General features: G+C 47.8%; 1 long non-coding RNA gene across 1 annotated transcript; it reads left to right on the forward strand.

The window, feature by feature from the left end:
* Positions 1-326: 326 nt before the first annotated feature.
* Positions 327-13,630, forward strand: LOC116938919 (uncharacterized). Its single transcript, XR_004402344.2, has 2 exons — positions 327-1,867; positions 13,499-13,630. It is a non-coding gene; the product is annotated as an uncharacterized LOC116938919 (long non-coding RNA).
* The last annotated feature ends 4,614 nt before the right edge of the window (positions 13,631-18,244 follow it).

Below are 18,244 nucleotides of genomic sequence, written 5' to 3' on the forward strand. Positions count from 1 at the left end.
AAAAAAATACAGCACCACATCTGCTACATTAAACTCTCTGAATCACATTTACAGTAGGCTTGATAAGCAGTACTGTGCCTGTTTTTTCTAGACCTGTCCAAAGCTTTTGATACAGTAGACCACAACACCCTGCTTAGTAAACTAAGTTGCCTCGGTTTTTCCGAAAACGCAGTAAAATGGTTAAAAAAATACCTCTTTTCTCGCACCCAAACTGTATTCACAGATGGTTGGAGGTCAAACAGTGTTAAGATAACAAAAGGGGTTCCACAGGGTTCAATCCTCGGCCCCCTTTTGTTCTTTCTTTATGTCAATTACTTGGGCACTGACCTGGATCATTCCAGGGTAAATCTTTTTGCAGATGACACGATACTGATTACTGCTGGCCGCTCTCCGGATGACGTGATTGCTAAGCTACAGGGTGATTTCAACAAACTACAACATCAGCTAGTTGCTCTTAAACTAGTCCTGAATACCTCCAAAACCAAGGTGCTATGCTTCTCACCAGGACTAAAGCAGGAAGTTATTTTTCCCCAATTACATTCCTTAAATAATTATCAAATAGAGCAAGTCAAGATCTATAAGTATCTTGGGGTCATCCTGGATTCAAAACTTAATTTTGAAGATCACATTGATTATATTGGTAAAAAGACAAAAATAATAATTGGTTTTCTGTATCGACACAAGCACTGCTTCCCCCCAATGTTCCGTTTGGAATTGCTAAAAGCTACCATACTGCCTCTACTTGACTACTGTGACATCGTGTATAAATCAGCCCCAAGTACTGTAATGAAGAAGCTTGTTTCCATCTATCACTTGGCCTTAAGATTTACATTGAACTGCCCATATAGGACTCACCACTGTGATCTCTACATTGGGTCAAACTTAACATTTCTTAATGTTCGACGGCTTGTGCACCAGATCTTATTTATTCACGATGTACTTACAAAAGAATCCGCAGACTACCTGCTGGATCTCCTCTCTGTTTCAAAGAACAAATTTGACCTCAGGTCTTTGCTCATTTACCAGCTTCACATTCCCTATTGCCGTACAAAAACTGGAGGAAGGGCCTTTGCTATTGATGCCCCCAGGGTCTGGAATGCTATTGCCAATAAACTGCAACTTGAATCGCTACCAATGAGATCTTCTCTCAAAACTGCTCTAGAGGAGTTGTACACCCCTAGCTGCCACTGGCGTAAAATAAAATGTTTTGCTCCGGATGACGCTGCAAAGTATTATCTGTATTTTGATTTAGCGTGCTGATCTTAAAGGTGCATTGAAAAATTTGATACTCCGACTGATGCTTTTGTTGTTGTGGAGAAACTCATGCAGCCAGCTATGGCTCTAGGATTTGGTGTTACATGTTATTTATGTAGTTTATACTGGTAGGAACTAAGTTGTAAACTGAGTGTACCAGCCTGCAATAGATTAATGTGTCCGTCCGTCCCCTTTCAATACTTTAACGAAGTGAAATCTCGTGCTGTTGGGTGTAAAATCAGCAATAATCTCTCTGTGTGTGTGGCGTTTGAATGTGCTCGCTGCATTGCGTGTGATGTTAATCCTCTTCATAATTTAACCGTTTATTTATTTACGTGATATATATTTTTTTCATAATTTAACCGTTCATTTATTACGTGATATATATTTTTATAAAAGTGCAAAATAAAACATGCAGGCACACATCCCTCGTGTCCTGGCGGGCCCCGGGCCCAAGCGCAAGCGCAGGGCCTGCCTTGCCTGATTTCGCTGCCGGACAAAAGCCCTCGTCGTCCCGGCGCTCCCCGGGCCCGCGCCAGGGCCTGCCTTGCCTGATTTCGCTGCCGGAGAACTCGCGCGCCTTGCCGCGCGACGGAGTCCGGGTGAGACCGTGGTAGGTCCAATACGGTTACGTGGCCGATGTGATTTGTTTGTGAGCTAATTAAATCCACGCGTCTTCGTCATTCTGCCGCTTAAGTTTTAATTGTACCCCGTCTCTCAATGCAATCGTAAGCGCGCGTGTTGATTTAAATTGTTAAGGTTGACGCTTCTCGAACGTATGACACTGCCGTGTACTGTATTATTATTATTTTACATTAATATTACAATACGTAGCGTGGACACAATACATGTTCTTGCTACGGTATTACTATTTTTTAACTATGTTAAGTTTACCAGGTGTAAGGCCCTCCCCAACTGAGCTGCTTTGTAGCTTTTTTTGAGAAGGCGACCTGATCATCACATGATAGCTCGACCAAAGAGTATCATCATCATCGCGTGGAAATTTATAGCAGCAGTCAAATACTCTATAGCAGGGACTGGTGGAATGCACAATTATTGCATACCGTGATCATAACAATATTAACTTGACCGGGCATGGTCGAGTTATAACTATAAAACTACTGTAAAAACTTTAGATTTAAAGCTTTCGTCACTGCAGGGATTCATATTCTTGGTTCTTTCGGTAAAGTCACGTAGGTAGAAAAAAATACATCACGACGTTTCGATCGCAACACAAGTAACCGTCTTCAGGTGATTAAGTAATATTAAAAAAAAATTTACACGCTTTTAAGAAACGTACAAGTAATGAAAGAACTCCACGACTCCAGGAAGTGGCCCGAAGCTTGGCCACGACGCAAGGGACCGTGGTCCATTACAGCCAAAGTCAGTTGAGCGTGGACAATTAGACCCAAGCCGAAACATAACATATATAAAAAAGAATGTTTAAAAATATATATTTCTTTTTTTTATGATAGAATATAGTAATTGTCATCAGTATGCCATAAGTATAGCAAGTTTGCAGTCGATACCATATTGGGAAGTGGGTTAAAATTGAGTTACAAGATTTGAGGATACGATAACGACAACAGACAGTGAGCTAAATAAAAGCTTGTAAAAAGAGGGGGAATCTTTTATTCTTTGGTTTTTTCGGTAAAGTCACGTAAAAATAATAAAATAACATAATAGTGTACGTCGTTTCGATTGCAACACAAGCAATCGGCATCAGGTACAGAAGATATGAGAGGAGACGCATAACCGCAGATATATATACACACAGATACAACAGGGGATACAGAGAGAGAGACACGTGGGAGCACACTAAATCAAACAGGTTTTAGCAAGATTTGGAAACCATATAACGCAACACAGACGGTCAAAACACAATTAACGCAAGGTCAGGTTGATTATTACGTTATACTGGTAGGAACGAAGTTGTAAACTGAGTGTACCAGCCTGCAATAGATTAATGTGTCCGTCCGTCCCTTTCAATACTTTATGTGTCCGTCCGTCCCCTTTCAATACTTTAGAAGTGAAATCTCGTGCTGTTGGGTGTAAAAAAATTCCAATGTTCCTACCAGCCCACCCTGCAAGGACCTGTTTGTAAAAATTCGGTCACAGTCCCTATGATCACTGTTACGTTGCAATTATGGCTTTATTTTTTGGTGATTTTCGAAAAGTTTTTTGGTTTGGACATGTTAGTTTTGTTGTAGTACGGAGTTAGACTGATGGCCTTAATCTAAGTTTTCTTGTGGTTCTTGTTTTACTTGCATCCCACTGGGATTTTTGCACACAGCGTTGGTGTACGGTGCTTTTTTCAGGAATATTTTGCTGTGTTTTTTTCATGGATTTTCTGTTTGCACAGTCACATAGTCACCTTAAGATGTTTTCTTGTTCGTGTTTTTAGTTTTTTTGTTTGTTGTGGTTGCACCCGATTCAAAAGCCGAATGGCTCACAGGGCTATACCAAAATAAATAAACTGAAACTGAAAAAAAAAGCAAGCACCCATGAAGGCTGGCACGGTATACGAGGGGGTGGGTGGGCAGCACCACGCCCAACCGCCTTTGTCTCCCTATTGGAAATGTTTACACACCGCAGCAGGTACTAATTTGAGGCTGAGTCGACCTAGAAAAGGCCCAGGACCGGTTAAAATAATCGTCACTGGTGTTGGCCGTGATCGGGAAGCGCCACCGCTCCCCACTCAAAGACACGCTCTCATACACACCGCCACGCACATCCACCGAGAGCAGCGATTCCAAGTATGCGGGCACGATAAGCAAACACACACAGACAAAACATTCGTTCGACCACGTTGAGTGGTGGTGGGTGGGGGTTGGATGTCAACTCAACAAACAGCATTCCTTCTTTGACTTAGAGCGTCTCTGGCTAAGGTTAAATAAGCTCAACATTGCCACAACACAGTATTGGTGTGCAGTGACGGTGGGGGGGGGGGGTCTGATCTCGTGGTGAGTATGGAAGATATTGTATGCACGTCGTGTTGACAGCTGAATAAGTTAGCCAGGCTAGAGAATGTTCGTAAATGTGCATATTTAGCTATGCTCCTGGCGAGTAATTATGTTGAGTGATGCCAGGTTGTTGGGTTGTGTGATGCCAGGTTGTTGGGTTGTGTGATGCCAGGTTGTTGGGTTGTGTGATGCCAGGTTGTTGAGTTTTGTGATGCCAGTTTGTTGGGTTGTGTGGTGCCAGGTTGTTAGGTTGAGGGATGCCAGGATGTTGGGTTTTGATGCCAAGTTGTTAGGTTTTGATGCCAGTTTGTTGGGTTGTGTGGTGCCAGATTGTTGGGTTTTGATACCAGGTTGTTGGGTTGAGTGTTGCCATGTTGTTGGGTTTTGATGTCAGGTTGTGTTGAGTGTTGCCAGGTTGTTGAGTTGAGTGTTGCTAGGTTGTTGGGTTGTGTGGTGCCAGGTTGTTGGGTTGAGTGTTGCTAGGTTGTTGGGTTAAGTTTTGCCAGGTTGTTAGGTTGAGTGTTGCTAGGTTGTTGGGTTAAGTGTTGCCAGGTTGTTGGGTTGTGTTGTGCCAGGTTGTTAGGTTGAGTGTTGCCAGTTTGTTGGTTTGAGTGTTGCTAGGTTGTTGAGTTTTGTGATGCCAGTTTGTTGGGTTGTGTGGTGCCAGGTTGTTAGTTTGAGGGATGCCAGAATGTTGGGTTGAGTGTTGCCAGGTTGTTGGGTTGTGTGATGCCAGGTTGTTGGGTTGAGTGTTGTAGGTTGTTGGGTTAAGTTTTGCCAGGTTATTGGGTTGTGTGATGCCAGGTTGTGGGGTTTTGATGCCAGGTTGTTGGGTGTGGTGCCAGATTGTTGGGTTTTGATACCAGGTTGTTGGGTTGAGTGTTGCCAGGTTGTTGGGTTGAGTATTGCTTGGTTGTTGGGTTTTGTGATGCCAGGTTGTTGGGTTGAGGGCGGAGGTTCGTAAGTCAGACGTTTGTATGGCGGGGACTGCCTGAACCAGCGGTGTCTCTGTTGAGGTGGAGGCTTGCGAATGACTCCTAGGGAGTTGAGAGGCAGTCGTCCTCCAGCATCAATGGAAAGCAGAGGAGCGACACTCACAACAACGAGTGGAGTGCTGGACGGCTAAAACAAAGCGAGTTGGCATCGTAGGGGGCACAGGTGGTGCACCTGCCAGCCATCTCAGTCAGTCAACCCATGACACCTGCTGGGTCTGTCCCATGACCTGCCACCAGCGAGCCTCGACACTTCACGTGGCCTCAACGTGCCCGGGGCTGCTGTGTGACCACTTCTTAAAACCACTTATCTGGGGAGTATGACCCCCATATATCTGGAGTTGAACAAGTTATCGATTGTAGAAAATGTCACAGTGCCCACAAAACATGGCCACCTCTGCCCTTTAGGGTGGCTGATTGTTGGCGTGTGTGTAGCGGCATTGTTACGTGCAACATGTATACTTACCTGCATAGCAGTATTGTATGAGTCACGACTACAATAACCGTTGACCAGGGGTGAGGGGGCCAGAGCCCACTGAGGGAGGGGGCCAACGGTTGGACCCAGACCCTCTCGAGACAGGATGGTTGGGAGAGGAAGGATATAAAGGGCAGTTCTCCCAGCATGAGTCAGTCCGCACTCACCTCAAGACTCCAGACATCTAGATAGTGCCCTGGGACTTCTGACGTCCGGCCCTTGTCAGTGCCAAGTCCGAACGGCCCAGTGGTGGTACCCGTTAAGCAGAGTATAGTGTGAGGGCACACTAAGTATGAGGACGTATCCTCTAGGCTATCGGGTGGGAGAGGCCGTTACCTCTCTGTGTTAGGGACATTCTCTGACGTTAGAGTAAATAAACAGTGTTGCCTACAAAGAAGTATTTGCCTCCTTTGTCACAACTACATGTGTTTGGGTGAGCTCGCGTTCGACCACTCAGACCCGGCTGTTAGGGATACCAGCTTTGCCTTTCAATGAGAGTCGACATCAACAGCCCAGTGAAGAGGAGCATTTGCCAGTCAAATTTCTCCTGCAGAGGAGGTGTACATATACTATTTATTTTAATTTAAAAACTTTTTTTTACCACATAAGGCCCACTGAGTAATATTAGCTCTTTTTCAGGAGCAACCTGGCTACCACAAATTATAGCTCAACAAAGTGGCTTATCACGTGGAAATTTATAGCAGCTGATTCTAAACGCACTTTTCTAAATGTAGTGGGAAAAAACCGGAGGACCCAGAAATAAATCCACGCGACCACGGGGAGAGACATGCAAACTGCAAATATACATCAGGCGTCCTGGTTGGAATGAAACCGATCACCTCATGTATACTAGGCGAGGAAATTAACATTCGCCACCGTGGCACCTCACGTAAAATAAAAAAAAAACCTCACACACGTACACCTAATGCTTTCCTGAGACACCGAAACAATTCAAGAGGGTTGGATGAACCCCTCAACAAATACACTCCCAGAGAAACTTAAATTGTGGCCCAGTAGTGACTGTTACAATAGGAAATCAAGCTACACTCACTGCCCATCAGGTAAGTAGCTTTCCAGTCATCCCTCCAGAAACTCCACATTCCATCGGAAAAGTCACTACACATCTCTTTAAGGAGCAAAAACCATCACGCAAACTCCGGTCATCCTCATAGCAGTGGCTTTTGGCTGGCCATCGGACAAAGACGGTCACCGTATCGCGCATTTTCAGATGCGCTTCTGCGGCCATCTGGAATGCCATGGGCAGAGTTTGGGGTTGTACAGGGGACAACGCCCCCCCCCCCCCCCCCCAAACTGGACACCTTTATTAATACATTTCCAGTCATATACAATTAAGATGAAAAAATAAATATATTTATTATATGCACCCACGATTCGTAATTTGAGAGACCAAGCAAACCCCTGCCCCCCTCCCCAAAATATAGAGATCAAACTCTGCCGATGTGGAATGCTCTTCTGATATTAGGAAGTCACTGGAGCTGTGCACTTCTACAGCATCTGGAGTGAAACTTATTTACAACTGCTATTTGTGTTTAGTTTGTTGTCCTTCCCCGCACCTCTGATTAACACGGTAGACTATGTACGGTGCCAAAGAAAAGGCCAACGTACCTACATATATACACACGCATATGCTCAGAGACAGCCCAGGAGTCACAAAGTGAAGGCCAAAGTCCAACCAGCCATTACCAGACCAAAGCCAAGTGGTATCTGTTTTGCTCCCTGCTGCTGGTGCTCTTGGTTGCTATAAACTATTTGTATTTTACCAGGTAAGGCTCACTGAGATATACAGCTCTTTCTCAGAAGCAACCTGGCCACAAATGATAGCTGAACGAAGTGACTTATCACGTGAAAACTTATGGCAGGCAAATACTATAAACGTGTGTTGATTCCAAATGTGGAGGGAAAAACCGGAGGACCTGGTGAAAAATCTACACGACCATGGGGAGAAAAAACTCTAAAAATACAGCCGTCAGTGTCAGGATTGAACACACGACCTCCTGCATACCAGGTGAGGAAGTTAACATCCTGCCACCTCACTCTCTTCGGGAGATTCAGAACCATCCTGCTGCCTCTTCTAGGTGCTTATACCACCAGGTTCTAAAACTGTTTCCACTTTGGCTGTTGGTGCCATGGTGGCAAGATGTTACACCTCAACTGGTATGCAGGAGGCCATGGTTTCAATCCCGACCCTTACGCTTGTTGTATATTTGGAGTTTGAATGTCTGTCTCTCTGTGGTCGAGTGGATTTTTCTCCAGGTCCTCCCTCCATATTTAGAAACATGTATAATGACAGCGTGACACCTGTGGGCTTGAAGGGGTAATTGCGGTTATGGGGGTATTACGTAATGCCTTATTATAAGGGGGCGTATCTGGGGTTAAGGTGAAAGGCGGAATTAGTACAGAGGCTCCGGGAACCTGCTCGAAGGTTCTGGAAGGGGGAGTGGCCAGAGGTGGGGCTTGGCCGCACCGGGGCGCATATAAGGGGGGCCGAACCAGAGGTTCGGGTGCTGTTGCGGGTCCTGGGTCCTGGCTACGTCGCTGCTCGCCATCATCTCTTCATCTCCGACCACGTGGCTGATCTTCTGCAAGACACTCTCCGTCCCTGTGCTAGTCGGACAGCTAGCGTAGTGTATGCCGGAGATGGGGCTATGTGTTAGGATCGCCTATGTGTAGCTGCGTTACACAATGTATTGCCCTGTGTGCTCTTAATAAATAAGAAGCCTTCCACTCAACATGTCTCGGAAGTCGCGCACTACACATGCATTGAGAATTTTTAAAATGATTTTGCTGCTATACATTTTCACGTGATAAGCCGCATCGTGAGCTATCAGTGGGCCTTGCTTGGTAACATAAGACAAATTGTTTATAGTTTCGTTTTTTTTGTACGGCCAGCTCACATGCAAAAAAAACAACGGTAACTCTGACATTGCTGATTTATCACGGCTCACAAAACTCACCACAGGGCCGAATGGGTGGCCAGTGGGGGGAGTTGGTGAGGGTGGTCGAGGGGGGAGAGACTGTGCAGGGTTGACGGTGAAGGTGGTCGGGGTGGGGGTGGCGGTGGGTGGTCAATGGGGGGTGAGGTGAGGGTGGGGGCGTGTGGGTGGCCGGTGGGGGTGAGGGTGGGGGCAAGTGGGTGGCCAGTGGTGGGTGGGGGTGGGGGGGCGAGTGGGTGGCCAGTCGGGAGTGGGGCATAAGAGTGGAGGGTGAGTGGGTGGCCAGTGTGGGTGGGGGTGTGGGTGAGTGGGTGGCCAGTGGGGGGTAAGGGGTGATGGTGGGGGGGGGGCGGATGGGTGGGTGGCAACCGGGAGGGTGACTGGTGGTAGGTGATGGTGGGGGGTGACCAGTCGGGGTGGGGGCTAGTGGGTGGTCAGTGGGGGCTAGTGGGGCCTAGTGGGGGGTGGGGGCTAGTGGGGGTGGGGGCTAGCCCGTGGCCGGTAGGTGTAAGTGGGTGGTCAGTGGTGGGTGGGGGCTAGTGGGGGGTGGGGCTAGCAGGTGGTCGGTGGGGGTTAGTGGGTGGCAAGTGGGGGTTGCGGGTAGTGGGTAGCGAGTGGCCAGGTGGGGGTTAAGGCCGCTTGGGGGAATGGGGAGTGGGCCACTGCATACTCTTGATCTTGAACATTTGTAGATGATGATTATCTAGAAGATGACGAGAAGGAAAACTAAGGAAAGAGACACCACGACTGCAGTAGTGACTCGACTGTGGAGGGTCGGCTGCGATGCTGAAGCCTCAGGTGCAGACGAGGTGTGGAAGAGAAGCCTTGGCACGCTTTTCATCTGAGATTGAGAAGCGTCGCTGGGCTCTGAAAGACGAAACAAAAATCGGGAACGCAAATAAATCCAAACGAGGCTCTCTGCATTTTGCACACCGAATGGCAATATCATGTGCCATAGAATCAGGACCGGATTAACCAATGGGCTAATAGGGCCTTAGGCCCTCATATTTTGGAGGCCCTCCTTATAGGCCCTCCTCCATTCCACATTGAAGTAACAGCTGAGCGATGGGTAGCATTGCCAGCAGAAATGGTTTGTCTTTGAATTACGATTATATCATTCGTGACTTTGAATTACGATAACATAATTCGCGACCTTGAATCATGATGACATCATTCGTGACCTTGACGTATGATGGTGTTTGAAGAAATGAGTTCAGTGAGTGATTCAATCTTTAATTATTTTCCCTTGAGTCGAATTAATGTGTTAATTTACATCGAAATTAAGTAAGTATTTTTGAAAATTGTTTTTTTTGCAATATATACTCAACATACCTAGACACTTACCTCCCATTAGCCCTAGGCCCCTTATAACCTTAATCTGGCCCTGTATTGTAAAGCATAACGGAAATACCGATCCTATAGTCACAATTGCACTGATTGCTGTCTACAAGTGACCTGTTGTGACTCGAGTAAACCAGAATTGGGGTTAATCATCCGACTGGAACACTGTGGACTAATTGACCTGGACAATCATCTTAATTAGTGCTATGCTGGTCATGTACGGAATATTTGAGAGGTTCTTTCCAACACTGGTTCATGTAAGACGCTATCCTACGAACAGTGTTACAATAATTCGTAATCATATTCACCATTGAATTAAACAAATATAGTTTATAGTCTCTTTCATGCAAACTACATCTCACAATATCGCCGATACAAACATTTCCACAAACCACCCTGGTCCCCACCCCTGGTGACACAACACATTCACTTCTCTACAACACATTCACTTCTCTACAACACGATTCGTAATATAACTCGTGTTTAAACGCAGCTATGAGGTTTTATTTTAGCATTGGCATTTACTGTTACTAATATTGTTATGGTACCAGGTAAGGCCCAAACAAGCAGTGTTACTCTTTTTCAGGAGCGACCTGGCCATCACAAATGATAGCTCAACGAAGTTGCTTATCAAGTGGAAATTTACAGCAGTCAAATACACGAAATAGAGTAGTTTAATGAAGGTAATTTACCTAAATTCATTTTAAAATTAATTATCAGTAAAATATCCATTAATGTCCAAAACAAAATGTGTCCATGTTGTCATGTTTCCAGATAAACTTGCAATTGCAGTTTTGAGTCTTTCGATAGTGTTGAGTCTATGGTGTAGTGTTAAGTCTATGGGCAGTGTTGAGTCTATGGAGCAGTGTTGAGTCTATGGACAGTGTTGAGTCTATCGGCAGTTTTACATCTATGGTAAGTGTTAAGTCTAGGGGGAGTCAGAATAAAAATCTGTATTTTATACAGGAGGAGGAATTCGATTAGCTATTAAGCTCTTTTTCACATATATCAAGTAGAGGCGAGTCAGCAAATTACAAAAAAAAAACACGATACTAGTGCAAAATAGATAAAGGTAAGAAAGACACTAAAAGTAAATAAACAACTATAAATAAAGTATGTATGTAGAAATTCCATAAGGATATATATATCCTTGTTGATTTTTCAACACCAAATTCAAGCTTGGGGCAAGGCAGCAAAACAAAAACAACAAGAACAACAGTCTCAGACCACACCAAACCAACACATAATTCCTCAATTAAATTGTGCATTCATTATAAAGGTTTCATATTGTAAATGCTGTGGGTTTGCTCTCCAACACCGGTGTGCTGAAGTAGTAACTAATTGGCATGTTTTGTTTACGTGTCAGACCTTACTTATTGGCTGTAAGGTTTGGTAGTGGGTTAACGACACATTTACATTCACGCGATCTAACCAAATACAACCGTTCTTATGAATATTGGTCGCAAAAGCCTGCTACGTGTTAAATTAAATGGCACACTAACATTGAACATCATCGGCGATTCATGGGGGATTAGGATGAACGTTACAAATTGAGAGGTTATGACGGCATTACTCGCTCCAGGTGTAACTCATCTGTCTCACCAGCTGAATCCGATAGTGGGCAGGTCTTTGAATCGCCGTTTGGCGTCTCCACCTTCACAGTGTAGGGCCCGATCTCGTCTCCGTCTTGCAAGATCAGGCCCCGAGGCACCTCCCAGTCAATCACGTCCAGTTGGAGACTATCTGTCAGTGACGAACAGGTGATTTGGCCCACCGTAAAGCAGCTTGCCTAGATGAAACAAAAACGCAATAGGATTACTCATAACCTAATACTAACACAGACTCACACGGAAACCTGTACAATCCATTCTCCTGTAACACAGTAGTTGAGTTCCTGAAGAACACCGTGTTATGGGAAAACTCGCGTTATAATAAATTATATTAAGTAAAGCACAAATCGAAGATAACATGTAAGATTTGTACGTAGGCTGAACAAAGTCTGAGGCGCGTGGGTAGCATATATAAGTGTAATGACAGTAGAGTCAACCTACAGTGCGAGTGGACTAGTGGCACGGGATGTAATGACAGGGGAGTCAGCCTGCAGTGCGAGTGGACTGGTGGCCACGGGAACGACCGAGAATAGGTGCGTGGCCAGATGATGTAAGAGGACAGTGGAGTCAGCCGATAGAACGAGTGGTCTAGGGCCAGCGAGAAGGTTCGGGAATAGGAGTGTGGGCACGGGACGGGGGCGTGGCCACGCACTGTATATAAGGGGAATGCGCGGGAGAGTCAGGGCTGTGCAGTAGGGTCTCCGCCTGTCCGAGGGTGAGAAAGTGACTCCTTCATAAAGAAAACCTTCCGAGGACAAGTGCGTTGAAGTCGTCTTTACATAAGCATCCAGCAGCATCCCGCCTTGTGCGATGCTAGGCCAAGGCAGCCATACTCCCGCGACGTAATTCTGTTCACTTGATCGCGTTATATCCAATTCACGTTATGAAAACATGCAGTGTTATTTGAAAACAGACTATATATCCATGTTGGTGATATTTACAATATGGTCAGTCCTTCCTTAATGTGTGGTGTTCACACTATAGCACGTTTTCGCTATAATGCATTTCTTCCATTAGGAGCAATTTTCATACAACGCGGAACGGACTCTGTGTTAATGCGGTACCATTACCGTTATAACACGGAATGATCCGCGTTATAATGCAAAACGTGCTCTGTTATAACGATGACAGCCCATTCTGTCATAATGCGGAATGCCACTCCTGTTAAAATGCATAACTCGCCCCATTATTATGCAGAATGCGCCCAGTTATAATGCAGAATGTGCCCCAATATAACTCGGTTTATGAGTGGCTGCAGAGTATAATGATACAGTAATGCGAAACGATACAGTAACGCAGTGTCGGCGTAATGCTCAGTTATTCCCGCCATCTCACTGTGTGTGCGTAGTACAGCATATCTCGCCAAAATGTATCGTTACTAAATTACTGATGGGGAAATTGTTTTTGCAACATTTTTCGCCTAGCACGACACTTTTCATGAACGCATCTATCGCGTTAAACGAGGACCTACTGTCCTCATTGGGCCTAACAGCTTTGTGAGTTCATACAGCGTGCTCCATCTCTCATTGGCTCAGAACTGTCACAGGTGAGAAGCTGATGATATAGAGCGTGCGTTCAGAGCTGATTAGTCATCAGGGTGCTTTTGAAAGGGACCAAGAAAAAATTAAATACAAATTAGGGTTCGGTTGGGAGAGCGTGGGGAGGAGAGACGGAGGGGATTGTGTGGAGAGGCAGGGAAAGCTCCAGAAAGGATGAGGAAGTGGATAAAAGGAGCAGAGAGAAAGGGTTCATGGCGCCTGAACGGAGTGATAGCTTGATGCGTTACTACTCGCAGCGCTTAGGATAGAATAAAGGTCCAAGTTCAGGACTTACCTGAGCTAGAACACCTTAACATTAATGTGTCCATATATATGTATGTTGATGTGCCAATGCTTACCATTTCCTCCAGGTCTCTAAAGAGGAAGATTTGTGAAGCACCATGGATGGGACAATTCCAGTGAAGATTGCTTCTTTGTGGTACAGAAAGAGCCGTCCTCGGACTGAATTGTAACGTCAGATCAAATAAATCTGCGAAACATCATCACCCGTGTCACTCTTCTATCGCTACTACTGCCATGGCTATTGTTGCCACGAATGTCACTCACTCACCCACACGCTCACTCAACATTTACTCACCCAATCACTCACCTAACCCACCAACTCACCCTCACACGCACCCACCCTCACCCGATCACTGACTTACCCACACACTTACCCACTCTATATTAGTTTATATATTTAAACGTGTTACATAACATCTTTTTGGGTATCTTTTCTTATCGTTATTGATACTTATTTTATATTTTGTCGTCATAAACACAACGGTGGATAGGCTTTGATTTACAGTAATACCCTAAAATGCAGCAAGTTGGCACAGTAGAGGGCACAGGTGGTGCATCTGCCAGTCATCTCAGTCAGCCAACTAATGGCACTTGGTTTTGTCCCGTGACCTGTCAGCGAGCCTTCGACAGTTCACGTGGCCTTAAAGTGCACCTAACCTTGCACAGGCACCGTGCTCGTGGCGGTGACATCACACACTCATAGATCCACGCACACACAGATAAAAAAAGACAAAGATCCCCAGTATAGCCTTAACATACTGTTGCAGAAGTGCTGTTAGTGAGCACCTATGAAATCCGGAACTACGTTCGACCGTAATTATCTCCACCAATGCCGATGTTTACACACCACACTAGGTACTAATTTGAAGTTGACTCAACCTAGGGGAGGCCCAGGACTGGTTAAAATAATCGTCACTGGTGTTGGCCATGAGCGGAAATCGAACTCGGGTTCATAGCGCAGCGCGCTAACCACTACACTACAACAACCGCCATTCACCACTAAGTGGTGGTGACGTCACCACGACCCTTGTGCCAGGCTATGTGCACCTTGAGGCACGTGTAGTTTCACGGGGCAGACCCAGATGCCACAGGTCGACTGACTGAGACGACTGGCTGATGCACTGTGGTGCCACAGCAACGAAGCCGCTCCGTCGGAGCTGCATCTGCGGCAGTGGTGCTGCAGCAGCGGGGCCGCCCAGCCGGCGCCGTGGTAGCGGCGCCGCCCCCTGTGGTGCCACGGCAGCGAGGCCGCTCCGTCGGAGCCATGCCTACGGCAATGGTGCTGCAACAGCGAAGCCGCTCCGTCGGAGCCATGCCTGCGGCGGGGGTGCTGCAGCAATGAAGCCACCCGGCTTCCGTCGCGGCGCTTCCCCCACCACCCCCCACATGAACAAACACACCCCCCACATAGAGCCCCGAGGGGAGGTCACCTGGCCGACAGGTTTTCACCCGGAAGCCCTCTCATGGGATCAATCTTCACGGTTTCCTGCGGCCAGGGAATTGAGCGACCTCCCCCGAGGCTAGCTCGCACCGCGGCGCCGTGACCTGGATGTTGGTTGCATGGTCACGACGGGGCTGCTCAGCCGCCGCGGATAGAGGGGCACACTCGACACGGGTCAGCAGGTAGGTAGAGGGTGGGGCCGAGTAACGAGCGGTGGGAAAACAGGGCGGCCCTCTGATTGGCAGGACGAATGCGCTTGTTTAAAGAGTAAAAAGGGGACGTCGGAGAGAGCACCGATCCAATTAGAAAGGAGCGGGAAATCCAAGGCTCCTGATTGGACAAGAGGCCAGCGGATTAGCGGCAAGATATCTTTGATGTAAGTAAAATAAAAAGGGCAGGGAAGTTAGGGGCAGGCAGTCGTCTTCTTCTGGGGTCAAGGATCAGAGGAGTCATCGTGCCTGCCACTGGATCGTTCGTGAGACGAGTCACAGCGCAGCCAGGCCCCGTTCCCAGCAAGGACTGCGTGCAGCCTTGCCTTTCCACGGCTTCCTACACCTCGGAGTCGAACCGTGAGTACGTAGGAGAGAGGTGAGATTAAGGGGAATATCCTTAGGGAGAGTGATTGGGGAGGGATGGGACAGATTGAGTCCTAGACCACAGGGAGATAGGTTAGACCTGCCCTGCTGGCCCACACTGACACGGGTAGTTTAGCTTCGTTATTCGTGGAGAATAAATCGCCAGTAGTCAATAGACCTTGTCATGTCGTCCCTGTGAGTGTGGAGATGAGTGCATGGTGCTGTGAGCCTTCTCGTTGTGGTATCCTGTGTTTGCGCACGAGCGTGAATTTTACCTGCGTGTGTGCGCTCGCCGCTGCGTGTAGCTTGTAGTTAACGTGTACACAAGCCATCGTGCACGCGAGATCACCCGTGCCGCCTCTGCTTAACGTGTGTGCGAGATAGACGGGCGGCGTGCACGCGAGATTAACTGTGTAGCTCGTGGTTAGCGTGTGCGAGAGGTGCACGGGCGGAGTACCCGCGAGGTTGTTCATACAGCCCTTTAAACTAGCTCCGAGGCACTTCAAATCGGCTACGCACGTACGAGGACGCCCCTGCCCTCTGACCCCCGACCCCGGGTACCGCGCGTGCGATTAGTGCGCGGCGCCGGGCAGGTAGCCGCATCGAATTTTGGTGCCTGCGGGCGCGTGAGTGTGTGCGACTGCGTACGGCGTGCATAACGTTTAGAGAGGAGCATGTGAATTGATCCCAGGTGGCTAAGCGCCAGCCCCGAATCATGCCCCGAGGGGCCGCAGCGAAAGGGGGGGGGGGGGGGGGGGGAGTCGGTGAGCAGTCACCCTCCCCAGGACATGGAAGAGGGGAGCAGATGAGCGAGGAGACGGGGGTCAGCCTCCCCAACAGCACCACCTGTGCCCTCTACTGAACCAACTTGCTGTGCTTTATCCACCCGGCGCTCCACTCGTTGTTGTGAGCGTCACTCCTTTGCCCTCCGTTGCTGTTGGAGGGCGACTGCCTCCAACTGCCCAGTAGCATCCTTCACAAGCCTCCTCCACAAAGGCCGATCTTGACACCGCTGGTACCAGTCATCGGCAAATCCACTCAGCTCCACATCCTCCGGTACCACATCACTCCATCTCTTCTCTAACCCGTGCCGCGCCCGTTTAGCCCCCTCGATCCGGCCGAACAAAAGCTGTTTAGGCATGTGGTGGCTGGGCATGCGGGCTAAATGGCCCAGCCAACACAGCCTTGCCTGCCGGAGGAGCTCACCGATGGGACTTTGTCCAGATCTTTTAAGGATTTGTGAGCTCCTCACACAATCCAGCCTAGTTAAACACAGGATGGATAGTAGGTAGGCCAGCCTAAATGTTTCTAACCAGCGAAGATGTTCCGTTAGGGGGGTCCACGTTTCACAAGCGTATACAAGGGAGGGAATGACTGGTCTGAGAAGACTTGAAGCTTCGTGTGCAGCGACAGACCAGGTAGCATGCACACAGCGTTACGCAACCGATGAAAAGATAATGACGCTCGACTGATTCGAAGTGAGACCTTTGCTGTTAAACTGGAGCCGGTCATGAGCCACACTGCCCAGGTATGGGAAACTCTCTACTCTCTCCACAACCACCCTATCACCAATTGGGAGTTGTGGGGGTGGAGTGTCTGATGGTACAAAATACCCAGGCAGGTGCTTAGTTTTGTTGGGGCTGATGGTAAGGCCTCACCTCTTAGCGGCAAGTTCCAGGTTCAGCAACAGCGTCTCCAACTCCTCCTCTGAGTGAGCAGCCATTACCAGATCATCGGCATACATGGTTGAGCAATAGGGAGCCATCCCTTGACCACACCCAGGCATCGATCACCCTCCCATTGTATCTGTACCAGATGGAAATTCCTCCAATACAGCTATTGAAGGCTTCATGAACTACTTGGTAGAAATATATGTTAAATAATGTGGGAGCCAGAGGAACTCCCTGTCGCACCCAAGGTGTACAGGGAATGGCTCTGACTCCCGGCCACGTAGTGACTCCGAAAGCATGAAGAACAACCCAAAGCCCAGGCCTACTGATGGTATCATAGGCCTTGACCAAGTCAATAAAGCAGAGATGTAGGTCTTGTTGGAATTCCCTACACCTCTGCTGTAGCAGACGGACAGAAAATATGGCATCCATGCAGGACCGCCCTTTCCTGAATCCACATTGAGGCTCTGCAAGCTTAACAAGGCGATGTTGAATAATCCTTGCCAGGACCTTTCCCGGCACACTGATGAGTGAGATGCCCCTTTAGTTGTTACAGTCTGTGTGGTCCCCTTTCTGAAAGAGGGAGACCACCAGGGCATCCTTCCAGTCCTGCGGAACCCATCCAGTGGTCCAGACTGTTGTTATAATGTCATGTAGGGTAGTCTGAGCACAAACGCCACCCTCCCTCAGCATGTCGCTTGGGGGATCATCTCTGCCCGGTGCCTTTCCTGGTCTTATACTCTGGATCACCCTCAGTACTTCCTCAACAGATGGCACCTCAGCCAGCCACTCGCAGGGGGTGACTTCTTCCAATATTTGAGGCACCGCAGCCTCGGCAGGGTCATCCCCACTTTGTCCCACATTACTATCTAGGCTGAGGGATGTCCCCTCCCCCAGGACCTCACAGAAATGCTCAGCAAATCTGCAAACCTGTTCCTGGGGTTGGAGATTGGATCACCGTTCTTTCCCCTAATGATGGTAATAGATGCGGCGCTGCAGGTAACTTTTTTATGGAATTAAAGAGCGATTTGTGATCGCGGGCCATTGAGGAAGACTCCATCTCTTCAGCAACCCACGACCACCACCCATCCTTGCAGCACCTCACGGCTCTCCAAACCTCCGAGTGAA

Source organism: Petromyzon marinus, chromosome 5 (assembly GCF_048934315.1).
Source record: "Petromyzon marinus isolate PM22_M1 ecotype Great Lakes invasive population chromosome 5, UKy_Petmar_22M1.pri1.0, whole genome shotgun sequence".
In the NCBI taxonomy this organism is placed as follows: Eukaryota; Metazoa; Chordata; class Hyperoartia; order Petromyzontiformes; family Petromyzontidae; genus Petromyzon; species Petromyzon marinus.